We start from the raw sequence: 17,823 nt of genomic DNA on the forward strand, positions 1-17,823 counted from the left end.
CTTTACAGATCATCCTTCTTGGCTTGGTCACAGTCCCAGGGAATAATTGTGTTAACACAGATTATGTCCACACATAATCACTGCTTTGTTGGACTGCGTTACAAAGTGCATTGTGGTAAGTTATTTTGAGTAAATCAACAGTGTCTGAGTCTTGTACAATGCACACACTTCATTGTTAATTCTTAAAATTATATTTATCTGAAACATCATCTTGTATTTGCCATGTGATTTGCTGTTGTGTCTTTTTGTCACAGGCATACATGGATGCTTGTTAAATATAAATGTGCCACACGTTCTAAAAGTTAGGTGTATATGATAATACCTGTTTGTCAGAATTGACATCATGACAGTGTCCACACTGGGACAGTGGTGTGCATGGTGACACGCTGTCTGTATCTAGTGTCCCACTGAGCTGGCATTACATGATCCAGTTCTATGTACCTTTCAACCATATGATAGTTGTGACTTTGTTAGGTGTGTGTTGAGTATGTGATGTTTAATCACATGGACAGTGACAGACACCAGTGAGTAGTCACAGTGCAGCAGTGTAATTGGCGCCCAACCATATTAATGTGGCATGTCTAGGAAGGGTCACATATCTGTTCTCTGTGTCTAGGCTCAACCTTACGCATCTGACTTCAGTGTCTATTTATTTATTGTTGCATGTGTGTAATTGCATGTTCCTTACTACATTGGAAAGTGTCCTAAAATATGTTTTCACTTGTAGCATAGGTACAGCAGGAGACCAGCTGTCCACAGACCCCTCCCCGACCTCAAGACCATGGAAGAACAGGATAGCATCAGACAATACTGCTTCACCAGAGCAATAATTGTTGAGTTAGCAGACCAGTTGGCCCTACATTTGCAACCTGGACGCAGATACCCCTTTGCACTGACCCCCAAAGTGAAGGTGAAGGGTGGCCCTACATTTCTTTGCCACAGGATCATTCCAGTATACTGTTGCTACTTCTGGTGGGATGTCACAGACAATGTGCAGCCGTGTGCTTCGTTATGTGTATGACCATCATAAACTAATGGTGTAATCCAATCACTGTCCATGGACCTGGGTATTGTATGATATAGAACAACAATTGGTCCTCCGACTCTTTTGTCACACATCAAGTCAAGAAACGTTTATAATTCAAAAACAATTTGCATGCAAAAATATATTCAGCATATAGTAATTAATACATTTTGCACCTTCAAAAAGATCAAATAGATACCCACTGTATTTAGGAAAAATTGTCTATTTTATTCACAGTACCAATAATGAAGGTAGAACATTACCAAACATGTAATCGTCAGGAGGTTGCTCCAAAAAATAGAAGGGGAGGTGAAAAAAATAGGGGTGCTCTTGTGTGCAATAAAAGTGAAAGAGGCACAGAATGAAAGTAGTTCAAAGAAAGTTACAATGATTTAGCATATACAACTGGTTGTGACATTAGCACCAGTTGATAGTGGCCTGTCCATGAAACATCATTTTTGTCATTAATTCAAGGCAATTCACAATAAACGTTGAAGAGAAATATCATCTGTTCAGGGGATGGGGTGGTAGTGTCATATGGTACAGACCCTTATTAGGGGTAGATGCCGATGTTTAGACCCGACTAGAGGCATAGGGGATGCTTTAAAACCTCCGCTTGCGGGTCTTCCTCAGGACAGGGGTGGAGGAGGGGCAACCTACTGCAGGCCCCTGGTGTTGAAAGGTATGTGCATGTGTGAAATTTTACAAGAAAGTTATTGTGCTGTATACATTTTTGAAGTCCAATATTCATAGAGGAGTTGGTAGTGCCAGTAGATGAAATTTTCAGAGCCAAGTCCACAGTCATTTGAGTCATTGGTCCAACTTAGACCCCCATCCCATGTGGGAGAGTTCAGTGACAGTCTACAAAGTGAACGCTTCACACACAATGGAGGATATCAGGAGCAGGGTGTCACTTCCTGCAGGGGATGCATAGCCATCTGTCTCTCATTTTTCCCTCTTCGGATGACCCCTCTTACTTTTTTTTCTGGGGGACCCTCAGGTGTAGGCTGCCGCGGTGCAGGGGTCTCTCCGCCAGTGTCCTCATACCTCCCTGTGGCAGCTGCAGATGTCAAAGCAACAGATGTAGTAGGCACACATGGAGGTGGGGTTATGTTGTTAGCATTGAAAATGCTTGTTTGGACTTTTTCTGTCTGTTTCTATTGTATTTTGTTGAGCATAACCGAAACGTCCTGTTGACCGCACCAGATGCTTGTTCATATATTGGTGGGGTGGTACCATTCACGCTAAGCTATGTTGCAGTGTTCACCTGCGAGTCGGTCACATCGGGCTCTTTTCCGTGCGATTCGTTTCTGTACGAGTCGGTCATCTGTATTGTGCTCCATGCGAGTCGTTTGTATTTGACACGCATTGCATCGTACTACGTCGGTCGGACTGCGCATGTAGGAGTCGGTCGCAAGGCATTCCCGATCCGTGTCGTTGAGAAGGCTTTCCAAGCATGATCGGAATCGGGCCCTTAGCCGGGATCTCAATGATAGATGGATCTGGGTTATAACCAGAATAAACGGCAACCCGATTAACTTAGTAAGCTACTATGCCTCGGTGTTTGATGAATCCAATGCAATCCTCCAGATCAGTGAGGTGGCCTTGGCAGCAGTAAGCCTCAAAGTTATAGGAGGGGATTTTAATTTCATACAGGATTTGGCAATGGATACCTCGAACAAACAAAGAAGCAGTTAAAACCCTACACAAAGAAAATAATAGATATACTGAAAAGGGAGTATCAATTGGTGGATCCTTGGCGTAGAGCTAATATTGAATGTTCACAATATACTTGCTTTTCATAGCGATTCAAATCTGCAGCTCGTATAGATGTTTTTTACGTTTCTCATTCTCTTAACTGTGTGGGTTCTGAAATATGGGCTAATGCTTTTTCTGATCATTCTTTGGTTAGTATTGATCTTGAGTTGGAAGTCGGTAAAAGAGAGAGGTTAAGGTGACAGATGGACCACTCCCTTCTCTCTAATCAGCAATGGGTAACATATATGAGGAACCATATAGAGCATTTTCTTCAGATCAACAAGAGCACTGTATATTTTTTTCAGTCTGGGGGCACAATTCGTGGACAAATGATAGCTTTTATTGTTGCATAACTTAAAGTTGGGCGGCACATATAGCTCAATTGCAATCTGCAGTCAAAAACCTATTACAGCATAGGGATGATCGGCTGGGGACACAAAGGGGCCGATTCCGATCCGTTAAAAATATTCCCCGTACGAATCGTATCCGGATTTTTTTACGTACGAATCCTACAAGTCCCGTACAAACTGGCAAGTACGATTCGTATGTGAAAAAATCCATACGAATCGCATTGGGAAAATTCCCCGACACGTCCTCGGGTCGGAAAAAGTGTTGACACGTCCCCGGACAGTTTTATGGACGAATCGGTAAACTGGAGTCCGAGCGCGCAAGTACGATCCGTCCCGTCCGTCCGAATGCACAACCGTATGGAAAAAACACCGTACGAAGCGAACTCCCATAGCAACCATGGAGACGTCCAAACATATGCCTGCATATGCGCCGAACATCCCCCCAACCCACCCCCCAAGTGCGCGCCGTACCCCCAGCCCACCCCGTGTAGGTACCCCCACCCCCGTATGTACGGTGCGGACCCCCACCCTGTTTAGGTATGGTGCGGACCCCCACCCCTTGTAGGTACGGAGCGTACCCCCACCCCCGTATGTAGGGTGTGGACCCCCACCCCGTGTAGGTACGGTGCGGACCCCCACCCCGTGTAGGTACGGAGCGTACCCCCACCCCCGTATGTACGGTGCGGACCCCCACCCCATGTAGGTACGGTGCAGACCCCCACCCCGTGTAGGTACGGAGCGTACCCCCACCCCGTGTAGGTATGGTGCAGACCCCCACCCCGTGTAGGTACGGAGCGTACCCCCACCCCCGTATGTACGGTGCGGACCCCCACCCCGTGTAGGTACGGAGCGTACCCCCACCCCGTGTAGGTATGGTGCGGACCCCCACCCCGTGTAGGTACGGAGCATACCCCCACCCCCGTATGTACGGTGCGGACCCCCCGCGCGTAGCGCGGGGGTCCGCACCGTACACATGGGGGTGGGGGTACGCTCCAGGGTGGGGTCCGCACCATACCTACACGGGGTGGGGGTACGCTCCTTACATACGAGGGTGGGGGTACGCTCCATACCTACACGGGGTGGGGGTCCGCACCATACCTACACGGGGTGGGGGTACGCTCCGTACATACGGGTGTGGGGGTACGCTCCGTACCTACACGGGGTGGGGGTCCGCACTGCACCTACACGGGGTGGGGGTCTGCACCATACCTACACGGGGTGGGGGTCCGCACCGTACCTACACGGGGTGGGGGTACGCTCCGTACAGACGGGGGTGGGGGTACGCTCCGTACCTACACTGGGTGGGGGTCCGCACCGTACCTACACGGGGTGGGGGTCCGCACCATACATACGGGGGTGGGGGTACGGCGCGGACATGTAGGGAAGGGGGTACGGCGCTTACCGGCCCCCCTTCACCTCACGCATCGCGGCGTACTTAGCTTTTCCGGCACTTTTTGGGTCCCGTAAAAATATTTGCGTCCGGAGTGCTGTCGGTACGAATCGTACTTGCTGGTACGTAAAAAGCTGCCTAACTCCGTGCGAATGTCTCGTATGCGCTATCCCGGATCACATTCGTATGTATTTTTTAGTCGGTCGGTGTTTTTTACGATTCGTACGGAAATGGTGTTTCTGTACGAATCGTACTTGCATGTTTGTGAGTTGTTTTTCCCGGGTACGAGTCGGACGGAGAAAACGCTCCGCCCGACGATTCGTACCCGGTTTTTCCAGGATCGGAATCGGCCCCATAATATTGAGTCAACTAAGCAAAGTACGAGTTAAGAGAGTTTTTTCTTTTAGAGGAAATCCAGAGCTCACGGCTACATCAGCACTGGGTCTATGAGGGAAGTCAGATGATAGGAAAGTTCTGTGCTCATTCAAATAGGATTAAGCAGGAAGCAGCAATGATTATGGAACTGGCGGAATTAGAGACAGGTGCTGTGGTTTCTGAAAACAATAGGATAGCCAATATCTTCTTACAGCATTATAATGACCTATACGCTGCTAAGTACACAGTCTCAAATGAGACTAATTCTTATTATTTTCACTCTAAAAAAATTCCCACAACTAACAAGTATGCAGGTAGAAGAATTAGAAACAGATATAACAGCAACTGAAATCTAACTTGCCCTCACCACAATGCCCAGTGGCAAGGCTTCAGGTAATGATGGATTCCTAATAGAATTGTATAAAACTATTATTAATGAACTGACACCTTTTTTAGTTGAATCCTTCAATTCAATAAAAAAAATGGGGGATTCCATCAGATTTCAAAGAATCAACAATAGATGGTTTCGTGAAGAAGAGCAAGAATCTCAGAGATGTCAATGAATATAGACTGTTTATTAAATACCAACTATAAGATCTTTGTGAAAATATGGGCTAATTGTGTGTTGCCTATAGCACAAAAGAAAATTCATATGGACTACACAGAATTTATCTCCAATAGAATGATGTCATCTAACACAACCTTCTTAGTCCAAGCACTCAACTTTTTTAATACTAACCAGGCATCCGCAGTCATAATGGTGGTAGATGCCAAAAAAGGATTTGATTTAGTGAATTGGGATCCTCTTCTTTGGCCTTGAGAAGTTTGCCTTCCCTCCTCAGTTTACTAATATGCTTCAACGGGTATATAATGGCGCACAGAAAAAGGTTCTTATAAGTTTGAATTAAGCATGAGTGGTCAAAATAAACAAGGGAAAGCATCAAGGTTGTCCCCTGTGTTATTTACCTTCTTCATTGAAATTTTGGCCATCAGCATCAGGGCCAATAGGGGTATTTTAGGAATGTCCAAGCTCAAACTATTTGCGGATGATATAATACTTTGGTGCCAATTACGATCCGGTAAAAAAAATCCCCGTGCGACTCGTATCCGGTCTTTTTACCGTACGAATCGTACAAGTGCCTTACGAACTGGCAATCACGATTCGCATGGTAAAAAGTCCATACGAACCGCATCGGGAATGATTTCCCACATGTTCTCGGGTCGGAAAATGTGTCCGACACGTCCTCGGACGATTTACCGTACAAATGTGAAAGGTGAAGTCCGACCGAGGAATCACGATCCATCCCGTGCGTCCGATCTTACAACCGTATGGAAAAAACACCGTCTGCACCGAAGTCCCATAGCAACCATGGAGACATGTGCCCGCATACGTGCCCAACACTCCCCCCCGCCCCCGTACGTCCGAGACGTACCCCCCGTGTATGTACACCCCGACCCGTGTATGTACACCCCAGTACGTTTGAGTCGAACCCCCACCCCTGTATGTGTCGTACCACCGTCTATGTACACCCCAATACGTTCGAATCGTACCCCCACCCCTGTACGTGTCCTACCCCCGTGCATGTACACCCCTGTACGTTCCAGTCGAACCCCCACCCCTGTACGTGTCCTACCCCCGTGCATGTACACCCCTGTACATTCGAGTCGTACCCCCACCCCTGTACGTGTCGTACCACCGTCTATGTACACCCCAGTACGTTCGAGTCGTACCCCCACCCCTGTACGTGTCGTGCCACCGTCTATGTACACCCCAGTACGTTCGAGTCATACCCCCACCCCTGTACGTGTCCGACCCCCATGTATGTACACCCCAGTACGTTCGAGTCGAACCCCCACCCCTGTACGTGTCCGACCCCCATGTATGTACACCCCAGTACGTTCGAGTCGAACCCCCACCCCGTACGTGTCCGACCCCCATGTATGTACACCCCAGTACGTTCCAGTGGAACCCCCACCCCTGTACGTGTCCTACCCCGTGCATGTACACCCCTGTACGTTCGAGTCATACCCCCACCCCTGTACGTGTCGTACCACTGTCTATGTACACCCCTGTACGTTCGAGTCGTACCCCCACCCCTGTACGTGTCGTACCACCGTCTATGTACACCCCTGTACGTTCGAGTCGTACCCCCACCCCTGAACGTGTCCGACCACCGTCTATGTACACCCCAGTACGTTCGAGTCGTACCCCCACCCCTGTACGTGTCGTACCACCGTCTATGTACACCCCAGTACGTTCGAGTCGTACCCCCACCCCTGTACGTGTCGTACCACCGTCTATGTACACCCCAGTACGTTCGAGTCGTACCCCCACCCCTGTACGTGTCGTACCACCATCTATGTACACCCCAGTACGTTCGAGTCGTACCCCCACCCCTGTACGTGTCGTGCCACCGTCTATGTACACCCCAGTACGTTCGAGTCATACCCCCACCCCTGTACGTGTCCGACCCCCATGTATGTACACCCCAGTACGTTCGAGTCGAACCCCCACCCCTGTACGTGTCCGACCCCCATGTATGTACACCCCAGTACGTTCGAGTCGTACCCCCACCCCTGTACGTGTCGTACCACCGTCTATGTACACCCCAGTACGTTCGAGTCGTACCCCCACCCCTGTACGTGTCGTACCACCGTCTATGTACACCCCAGTATGTTCGATTCGTACCCCCACCCCTGTACGTGTCGTACCACCGTCTATGTACACCCCAGTACGTTCCCGTCGCATCCCCAACACAACCTCCTAAGTACGGAGCGCACCCCAGGCCCCAACATCACAACCGCATGTACGAGTCGTACCAAGCCACACACAAGGACAGCACCGTACAACCAAATGGCCCATGTACACACCGTACACACGCTCAAAACGCACGTAAACAACCAGGACAAAACAAAACAATACAAGAATACACTATTCGAATGGCACACAGCCACTAAACATGGCCAATAAACACTAAAAAAACACATTCACTGACCTGCAACTGCCAAAAACAAACAGAGGCCCAAAACACCACCACTCCTTATAACACACCCACCCAAACTTCAAACACAGCCACACCCACCAATGGACCGATAAAAAGGGCCCACACACACAAACCATGAGCCTTTGCAACAGACTCACTGCTGCCATACTACAAGCCTCACCACACCTTACACTTGCACACCTTCACACAACCACCTCCACAAACACCCCCTCATCACATTCACACACACACACCTGCACAACCACACCCACACACCCACAACCATCCACACCCCCCCCCACCATCCACACCCACACCCCTCACCATGCCCACTAACAAGAATCCAAAGTTCATTAACCGAGAGTTGGAGGTCCTTGTTGATGAAATCCTCAGAGTCGAGCCACAGCTCTTTGGAACATTGGTCAGAGTGGGATGTATGACGTTACAACGCATGCTATTACAACGCATACCATTACAACGCATTTTTTACAACGCAAATACTACTACAACGCATTACTTTACAACGAACACTTTTACAACGCAAAACCTATTAAAATAATTAAAAGTGCTGTTACAACGAAATCTATTACAACGCATACCATTACAACGCAAATTTATTTTTTATTTTTTATTTTTTTAAAAGTACAATAAAATCTGGCACGGGATGCAGGGAAATTAGGGGTTTTAGGGTGGGGAAGTGTATTAAAATGTGGAGAAAAACTGTACGTAAATCTACTGAAATGCATTACCAAATTAATACTCGAGTATTAAAATTAATTCTCGAGTATTAAAATTAATACTCAAAATCCCCCCTAAAAATCCGTATTCACACATTTCAAACTTTTAAACAAACAACGAAAGATTTAACAACAATACATACACATTTTTATCATGATTACATCGGAAAGAAAGTAAACAGAGAAAAACAGAAGACACATACACATAGGCGCCATTTTATCCACCACACTTGTAAAACTTGTCCTACAACACTTTCTATGAAAACAATAGCAAAAGACATGTTCCAAAATGGATGCCAAAACGGAGCAAATGAATGAAAACAATACATTTTAAAATGCTTTTTTAAATTATCATTTTCCACAGTAAAATAAAGTATAAAAAAAAACACAACGAACGCACTTTTTAAAAAAATTAATAGTGACACTGAGTAAAACTTATAAATACCAGCAAGACACCATTTTGCAATCAGTTGATTATCAACTACCAGAGAGACCAGACGTCAAAACCTGACCCTCTGTCACCTCCACTGCGACCTCCTCAGAGAGAGCACTGAATTCGTTTGGAAAAGCATTATTAGTAGGCAACTACTAGTAAGTCAGTAAAATATTTTAACACCTTGCTTTAGCATAATATATGTTTGCTTTCCATACAAAATATGTTTTAAAATTTTTTATATTAACTTTTAAAATGTACTGTTTCTAATTTGTTATCACTAAAAATATATACCAACTTAAAACAACTACTTTCTTTTCCAAAAACAGAAACTTGCTATTTTTTCAAAATCCAGAATTTGTGCACCTAATTTTGCATCACCGCAACGTAATCGACTCACCTTTACTATTGTGAAGGTAAATGTTATTTAATTGAAATTGTTTTACTTTAAAAATATATTTTTAGCATTAGCTAAAGTGTTGTATGGTTAAGGTGATTATACTAATTTTTTACTCATTCACACTACATCATAAACGAAATAATACCATGGTGCAGGGGTAACAATTACTAATATGACTTCAATTAGGTACTACATTTGAAAATGCGTTTCATGTTACTAGGGTAACTATTACTATTCTAAGTTCCAGAATGTTCAGCAGTAGAGTAATTAAGTGATGGTGTAGGTGTATCCATTATTACTCTTATTTAATAATGCATTCAAAGTGTATTATGTTTTGCTTTACCAATTGTTACTCAATTTCAATTTATAATCTTTATTCGGTTCTTAAAAAGACACCATAAAAGCGCAAATACAATATATATTTACACAAATTAAAAACACAGCAAGTGATATTCAGTTTAAAAATATAAATATTAAAATTTTTAAAATTTTCTGTACTCAGGTAGAGGGCCAGGGGTTTTGAAGAGTTTTAAATGTTCGAATCACATTTAGGGGCCAATGTCTCTGGTGTTCCTCAGTCTTGTTGCAATTCGAATAAAATTTATCGTGCAAAACAGAGTGTAAGCGTCCTCCGCTTCCTGTAGGAATCTCAGCGCCAGTTTTGCGTGTTTAAATTTTTGCTCTTTCAGGATTCCCACCAGGAACTTGCGTCTTGGCATCGTGTAGAATGGACACAGTAAAACAAAATGGAGGGTGTCCTGCGGAGATCTAAGATCGCAGCCGCAGGTACCCTTCTCTTCCACTGTGTGGGTAAACCCAGATGGCACTGCAAGGATATGGTGTAACATATTAATTCTGAAACGGGTCATGAGGTAGCGATCCTGCGCGTTGTACATGACCCTCAGATAGGGTTCCATACCTTGCTTCGCAGTGAGGTCGTTATACGAGCGATTAGTGGGTTTATGCTTCTCTTTTTCAACCCTTAATGTCTTCAGGTGTGTAAGAAAAAGTTTTTTGACCAAGATCTTGCTCTCCTGGGTCAGAGAGTCGGGGGTTGAGAAGTATTTAGAGCAACCAATCTCTATTAACGACTTCTTGACAAATTTCAACCAGGGGATTGCGTGGCCTTTGTCTCTTTTGAGGCAGTCCTCAATGATTTGTCTTGTAAGGGCCGCCTCAGGGTTGGTCCATACTTTCACCCATGCCAGGAGAGGTTTGGATTTGATTTTATCCTCTAAAAAGGGTTCTCCTACCTCTTCGTGTATAATGTGGGCCGAAACACTCTGTGGAACTTTTAGTATTCTTCGTAAGAATTTGTTTTCTTCAGTCTGAAGCGGCTGTGCTTTTTTGCCCAGTAAGCCCCACACTTCTGCCCCATAACTTACTTTCGCACAGCAAATAGATCTATATAAGGTCAGAATTTGTTCCGGGGACCATTTCCCTAATCTTTGCCCATACCCCATGATTGCTCCTACTGCAGCTGCCAGTTTTGTAGAGTGCTTCTCAATCAGGGGTTTGAACGATAAGTCGTGATCGAATAACACCCCCAAGTACGTAAAAGACTTGACCTGGTCTATTTTATGTGACCCGATGTTATAGGTGAAAGTTCCTTTTGTGGGTTTCCCAGATGACATAATATAGGACTTTTCCAGGTTTGTTGCCAGATCCAGTTTGTCCATGAATTTGACAAACCCGTCAATTAGTTTTTGCAGTCCCAGAGGTGTTCTAGAGAGCAGGACCGCGTCATCGGCGTAGAGTAGTACGGGCACTGCTCGGTGACCAATTTGGGGTGAGTCAACTTTAAGCTTAAGGAGGTCCTTTTCCAATGCATTAATGTAAATAGAGAAAAGGAAGGGCGCAAGAATGCATCCCTGCCTTACTCCACTATTGCAGGTGAAAGGGTCGGTCTTTTTACCCTCCTGGCTGTACCTTACACTTGCAGAGGTGTTCCGGTGGAGGTTTTGTAGAGTGTCGACTAGTGATTGGTCCACTCCTAGATCCTTTAGCATAGCCCAGAGCTTTCTCCTGTTTACACGATCGAAGGCCGCTGAGAGGTCCATAAACCCCATATGTATTGTCCCCCTCCCGGCGATGGTATATTTTGCAATCAGGAGGTATAGATTTAGGCATTGATCGGTGGTAGATCTGCCTTTCCTGAACCCGTATTGGATTTCGGAGAGGATTTGTTGCTCCTCTGCCCAAGCTTGCAATCTCGATAGGATGACTCGCCCCAGGACCTTAGCTGTCACGTCGATGAGGGAAATGGGTCGATAGCATTGGGGGTCATCACGGTTGCCTTTTTTATAGATGGGGACTATGGTCGCCGTTGTCCAGGACTGTGGGAGACCTACCTCCCCCGCCTCATTTAGCACCCTCGTAAGTAACGGAGCCCATAGTTCAGGTCTACTTAGGAATAGGTCTGGTGGAATTCCGTCCGGGCCCGCCGCTTTATTTTTGCTGAGCCCGGTAATTCCTAGTTCGACCTCCTTCAGGGTAAAATTTAGCTTTACGGGCTGATGGGCCTCCGCTAGCTCCTCCTGGGGTGCCTTGTTTGGATGGTTATATAAGCTCTGGAAATGTTTCTGCCATTGTTCCGGCAGAATGGTGTTCATGATTTTTGGAGCCCCTTGGTCCTGGAAACAGGGGGCGTTGATCACTTTCCAGAAGGCAATAGAGTCTTTTCTTTCTGCGGCGTCCCTTAAGTCTTCCCAAGCCTGGTTTTGTATACTTTGCTTTCGTGCCTTCAGAGCTTTTTTGTATTCAGCTCTGTTCCGTGCCACCTTCGTTTTGTCCCTTGGTTGGGCGTGGAGGCTATCCTTCAGGTTTTTCAGCGCCTTTGTACAATTTGAGTCAAACCAACGGGGGTTTAGGGGTATTTTATTCTTAGCTCCTGAGGTATGTAAGGAGTTATTTACAACCTGCGCAATTTCTTCAAATGCCTTCACCACCTCAGCTCCGATTACACAGGGGTCAAGACATTTATCGATTGCTGCTGGGGCTTCGAGTAATAATCTTTTGAGAAAAATGTCCGCATCAATTTTGGCCCATTTAATTCTTCTACCCTGGTCCACTACTCTTACCATAATGGCAGATCTCTTTTGAAATGAAAAAACAAATCCTTCCATTTTAATGATCACCGGATTGTGATCACTGAAGCTGCTGGCCTCTATGATGACTGTACTAATGTTTCTTTTTAGGTTGGGAGAGACTAGTGCAAAGTCGATGTAAGAGTGACAACCTCTTCCTTTGAATGTTGGGGTTAGTTCTCCTTTCTCGTTTAGGGTAACAAGGTCTAGGGTTTGGATTAGGTTGTGCCTTTTCATAAGTCTTTCTAAATCCCAGCCCTCTGTTGAATGGGTAAAGTGAGGGCCTTTCATGATCGTGCATCTTGACCAGTCCTTGTTGAAGGGTATTAGTTTCTCACAAAGGTGACAATTGAAATCTCCCATTAGTATTAAATCCGTGAGATTTGGTGTCTTGGATACAGAATTCAAACAATTTTCTAGTTCATTTATGGCTATACCCTTCTCCGTTATAGCCGGAGCGTTGTACCAGTTCATTAGCAAGAATGTTAAACTTGGTGAGGTGAACCTTAGTACTTGGAGGTTCTGTGTGGCCCATTTGGTGTTGGACCATGTGCCCTTGATGTCTAGATTAACGTAGACCGCGAGCCCCCCACTTGCTCTCCCCGAAGTAGCTTTTTTTGCAGGGACAAAGAAGCTTTTATAGCCTTCCAGGCTGTAGGCGTGCGGTTCAGTGGCCCACGTCTCTTGCAGGCATAAAATATGGAATTTGCTTATATAGCTGCGCCAGTCCTGGGATGCGAACTTGGCCGCTAGCCCTGCGATGTTCCAGGTAGCTATTAGTAGATTGTCACGGAACATGACCTTGGGTGTTCTTTTTCCCTCGCCTAGCAAAGGCTTTGATTGTTTATCCGTTGCGGGTGCAGCAACCCGGCTTGGTTGCGACCTGTAGGGGGTGACCATTCTTCTATGAGTGGAATGGGAGTTAACTGTTGTGGGATTTATCCCCTCCCCTTGTCCCCAGTTGGTATTCGGTGGTATGCTACTGCCTCCTATGGTATGCACATGATCCAAGGCATCAGTTTGGCCCTGGTCGGATCCTTCTTTTATCCCTGTTGATGGTAAAGTTGGCTCCTTCCTGTATTTGACTTTTGGAGGTGAACAGCCCAATCTCTGTCAGTCCACCCCTTCAAGTGTACTGAACCTATTCCAGTGGGCGTACTGTGTAATGGAGGAGTCATAAGTTGGAAATGCAGGATTTGGCCTTTGCCATTGGGGTGGGCCATATTGGGAACCCAAATGCGATGTTCTATCAGGGCCAATATTCTGCCTGGGCCTTTGAGGTGCAAAGGGGTAAAAGTAGGATAGATGGACCGGGTGAATTTGTGATCGAGTATAACTCGGGGGAGCGTTGCAGATGAAGTTAACAGCCGCCCTGTCTCTAAAGTTCACCGTAATGATATCCCCTGCAATGGTCTTAATACCTTTGCCGATCCATTCGCCCCTTCTCACTGCAAGGATTTCCCCGTGGATGTTTAGGGGCAAAGGTCTATGTATTTGCAGCCACTGCATACATTTGTTTTTTAGTTCAATTTGTGATTCCCGTTGACCCTCCTTTAAAGGAGGAATTCCAGTTAGGACGACTACAAAGGGCAATGCCTCAGGCGGAAGGTTAATTGTCCTGAAGCATGTTGCAGTTTTCTTATCGTTAGTGGTTGTCGCGGTGGGAATCCGTGGGGACTTAGGGTCCGCCTTAGGGGTTAGGGCCTTATTTTCTTCTGGCATTTGTGAAGATCCGGGTGGAAGTTTATTATTGCCAGTGGGTGTTTGATTTTTATTTTTGCCTACTTGCGGGGTAGAGGCAACCTTTTGTTTTTCCTGAGCTCCCTTCTGCGTGACACTGTTGTTATTGAGCTTAGCCCCCCCATTGGTTGCTAAGGGGACCTTATCACTTGGTAAACTTATTGGTGTGAGGTCCTTTAGTTTTGTCGAGTCCCGTTCCTGCACAGTATGAGTTTTCGGGCTGATCCCCTTATTATTGACCAGTGATGTCAGTCTATCTATTTTTGCTATGAGGGGTTTTAACAGCACCGTGATGGAGTGCTCCAGGTCAAATTTAAGATCCGCCACCATGTTGGTTATCCAGCATGGTATTCCAGGTGTAGATGGGTTTAAAGGCGTGATCAGATTGTGATTACTGGATTTTACGTGACCTTTTTTCCTCCCTTGTATATGGCCTTCCCTATGCGGCGTTTTTTCCGCGGGGGATATGTCTTTATCATAAGTATTTATTTGAATACTTGTTTGTGCACCAGGTCTATCCCTGCTGGTTTCAGCGGGCGCCTGGGCACAAGGGAGGTCAGCAAAAGATGGTGGGGTTATGGGCCGGCTAGTGTCCATCTCCTCAGCCAAGTCAACGGAGGCTTCTGATAGATTAATCAGTGAATCCTGAGTTTCTTGAATGATAGTTACAGGTGGTAAGGACAATCTTCTCTCGGTATTAGCTATGGCATCGGAGACCGCCCCTATAGTCTGTTTGAGCATTTTGTCGATGGCAGTAAGGGTCGGTAGAGGGGGTGGATGATCCGATTTGGTTTTAGTGCTCGATCTTAGGGTAGGCATCCTGGTTTTCTTGGTAGATTTCCTCATTGCTAGGGGTACTATATTGGGGGGTAGCGGGCAGATGTAGCTTGTCTCGAGGGGGTGGCCAGTAATCAGGCTGGTTGCCGTAAAACTGTTAGCGGTGTATTTTTTAAAAGGGCAATTTTGGGGGGCTGGCCCAGCCCAGCCTCTTCTGGCCCCTGAGGGCCACAGAGGGCCCGCCCTTTGCCCGGGCTTCGCTCGGCGTCCCGCTCGCGTCCCGCTAAGCGTTACCGCACTTTGTTTGTAGAGGGTGTTGCGGCCGGGGGCGTGGCTTGCTGGGGGTGCGGCCGTGCATACCTGTGCAGCGCGGGGGCTCCTGGTCTCTGTAGTCCCTGCGTCACTCGCCCCCAATTACCTTGCACAGTTCTTCGTTCCTCCTGGGTGCTGGATGCTGGGTGTAGACCCGCTGCCTCGACCCCACACCTGAGCGCCGCGCAGCGGCACCCGCGAAGCGGGTGCTGCAAGCGTTAACGCGGGACTCCGGCGGTCAATCCCTCCTGGGACACAGGGAGGCTGCGGGAGCAAATGTCAGTTTTCAACAGTAGGTGAGTCCCACTGTGCTCTGGAAAGTTTCCCTTTTCAGCAGCGTTTGGACGGCCGGGGGCGTGGCTTGCTGGGGGTGCGGCCGTGCACACCTGTGCAGCGCGGGGGCTCCTGGTCTCTGTAGTCCCTGCGTCACTCGCCCCCAATTACCTTGCACAGTTCTTCGTTCCTCCCGGGTGCTGGATGCTGGGTGTAGACCCGCTGCCTCGACCCCACACCTGAGCGCCGCGCAGCGGCACCCGCGAAGCGGGTGCTGCAAGCTGTTCACGCGGGACTCCGGCGGTCAATCCCTCCTGGGACACAGGGAGGCTGCGGGAGCAAATGTCAGTTTTCAACAGTAGGTGAGTCCCACTGTGCTCTGGAAAGTTTCCCTTTTCAGCAGCGTTTGGACGGCCGGGGGCGTGGCTTGCTGGGGGTGCGGCCGTGCACACCTGTGCAGCGCGGGGGCTCCTGGTCTCTGTAGTCCCTGCGTCACTCGCCCCCAATTACCTTGCACAGTTCTTCGTTCCTCCCGGGTGCTGGATGCTGGGTGTAGACCCGCTGCCTCAACCCCACACCTGAGCGCCGCGCAGCGGCACCCGCGAAGCGGGTGCTGCAAGCTGTTAACGCGGGACTCCGGCGGTCAATCCCTCCTGGGACACAGGGAGGCTGCGGGAGCAAATGTCAGTTTTCAACAGTAGGTGAGTCCCACTGTGCTCTGGAAAGTTTCCCTTTTCAGCAGCGTTTGGATGGCCGGGGGCGTGGCTTGCTGGGGGTGCGGCCGTGCACACCTGTGCAGCGCGGGGGCTCCTGGTCTCTGTAGTCCCTGCGTCACTCGCCCCCAATTACCTTGCACAGTTCTTCGTTCCTCCCGGGTGCTGGATGCTGGGTGTAGACCCGCTGCCTCGACCCCACACCTGAGCGCCGCGCAGCGGCACCCGCGAAGCGGGTGCTGCAAGCTGTTAACGCGGGACTCCGGCGGTCAATCCCTCCTGGGACACAGGGAGGCTGCGGGAGCAAATGTCAGTTTTCAACAGTAGGTGAGTCCCCTAACTCGCAGTCACTAAAATGCTCCATTTGTTCAATGGTACTGTTAGGGCTCAGACACCCTCGAAGCCAAGTCTACTAAGAGCAAATAAAAGGAGTCCTGTTTACATCCGTCTACCGCACACAAACGAGTCAGCAGGTACAGCCCGCAACGCTCCCCCTGCAGCTTGTGTGGTCGTTTCATTCACAAACCAACCCGAAACGTCTATAACCTGCGTGACGTCTGCCAATTGTTACTCATACTCATTTGTCAAAAATCATATTTACAAAAAACTGTTTTTTTTGCTTTAACCAACGTTGACTAAGTAACATTAATTTATGAAAAAAAAATTTCATTTCCACAGAAAATCGGTTACAAGTTTCTGGAATAAATAAATTTTAAAAATAACTTATTCCTGCAGCCAGCATTACCAAAAAGCCACGAAAACAAACAACATCAGAAAAAGGTATTTTATATTTTCAGAGTTAAAATTTCCACAATGTAATAGTCATTCCTTTTGCTATTGTTACTCCAGTAAAGTGCAGAAGTAGGGTAAGTGATGGATAGTGCAGGGGTACAATTAACTATTCCAACTCCAGGAAGGTGCAACAGTAGGGAAAGTGTTGGATGGTGTAGGGGTGCAATTTACTATTCTAACTCCAGGAAGGTGCAGCAGTTAGGAAAGTGTTATGTACTATTAGTTATATTCTATGTCATAATTTTAAAAAGTTATTCAGAATTTGCATTTGCCAACAACGTTAAGTTATTTTTTTTTCTCTTTTTTTTTCCAAGACAATTGTTTGTTTCTTTGCTGAAAGATTCAATCCATCACATAAGTGACAACTCCAGCCAACAGGCCAATTCCACTTCAGAAGCCTCACCAAGGAAAGCAATTCCAAAAAAACAAGGTATTGTTATATAGCATTGTATTTAAACCATCAATACGTTAGACTAACCATTTTATTTTTAATGTTAATAAAATCCCAAAATAATTAAAATAAGAGTTGCATTTTGAAGATTTTTTTTCCCTAACTCCAGGTTGGTGCAGCGGTAGGGAAAGTGTTGGATGGTGTAGGGGTAATAATTACTATTCCAACTCCAGGAAGGTGCAGCAGTAGGGAAAGTGTTGGATGGTGTAGGGGTGCAATTTACTATTC

At 47.0% G+C, this 17,823-nt stretch overlaps 1 protein-coding gene across 2 annotated transcripts in view; it reads right to left on the minus strand.

The window, feature by feature from the left end:
* LOC146808988 (sialic acid-binding Ig-like lectin 13) overlaps positions 1-17,823 on the minus strand; it is a 492,860-nt gene that overhangs the window by 436,991 nt on the left and 38,046 nt on the right. The gene's annotated exons all lie outside the window — the stretch shown is intronic.

The sequence above is a fragment of the Triturus cristatus genome, chromosome 7 (assembly GCF_964204655.1).
Source record: "Triturus cristatus chromosome 7, aTriCri1.1, whole genome shotgun sequence".
NCBI classification, from domain to species: Eukaryota; Metazoa; Chordata; class Amphibia; order Caudata; family Salamandridae; genus Triturus; species Triturus cristatus.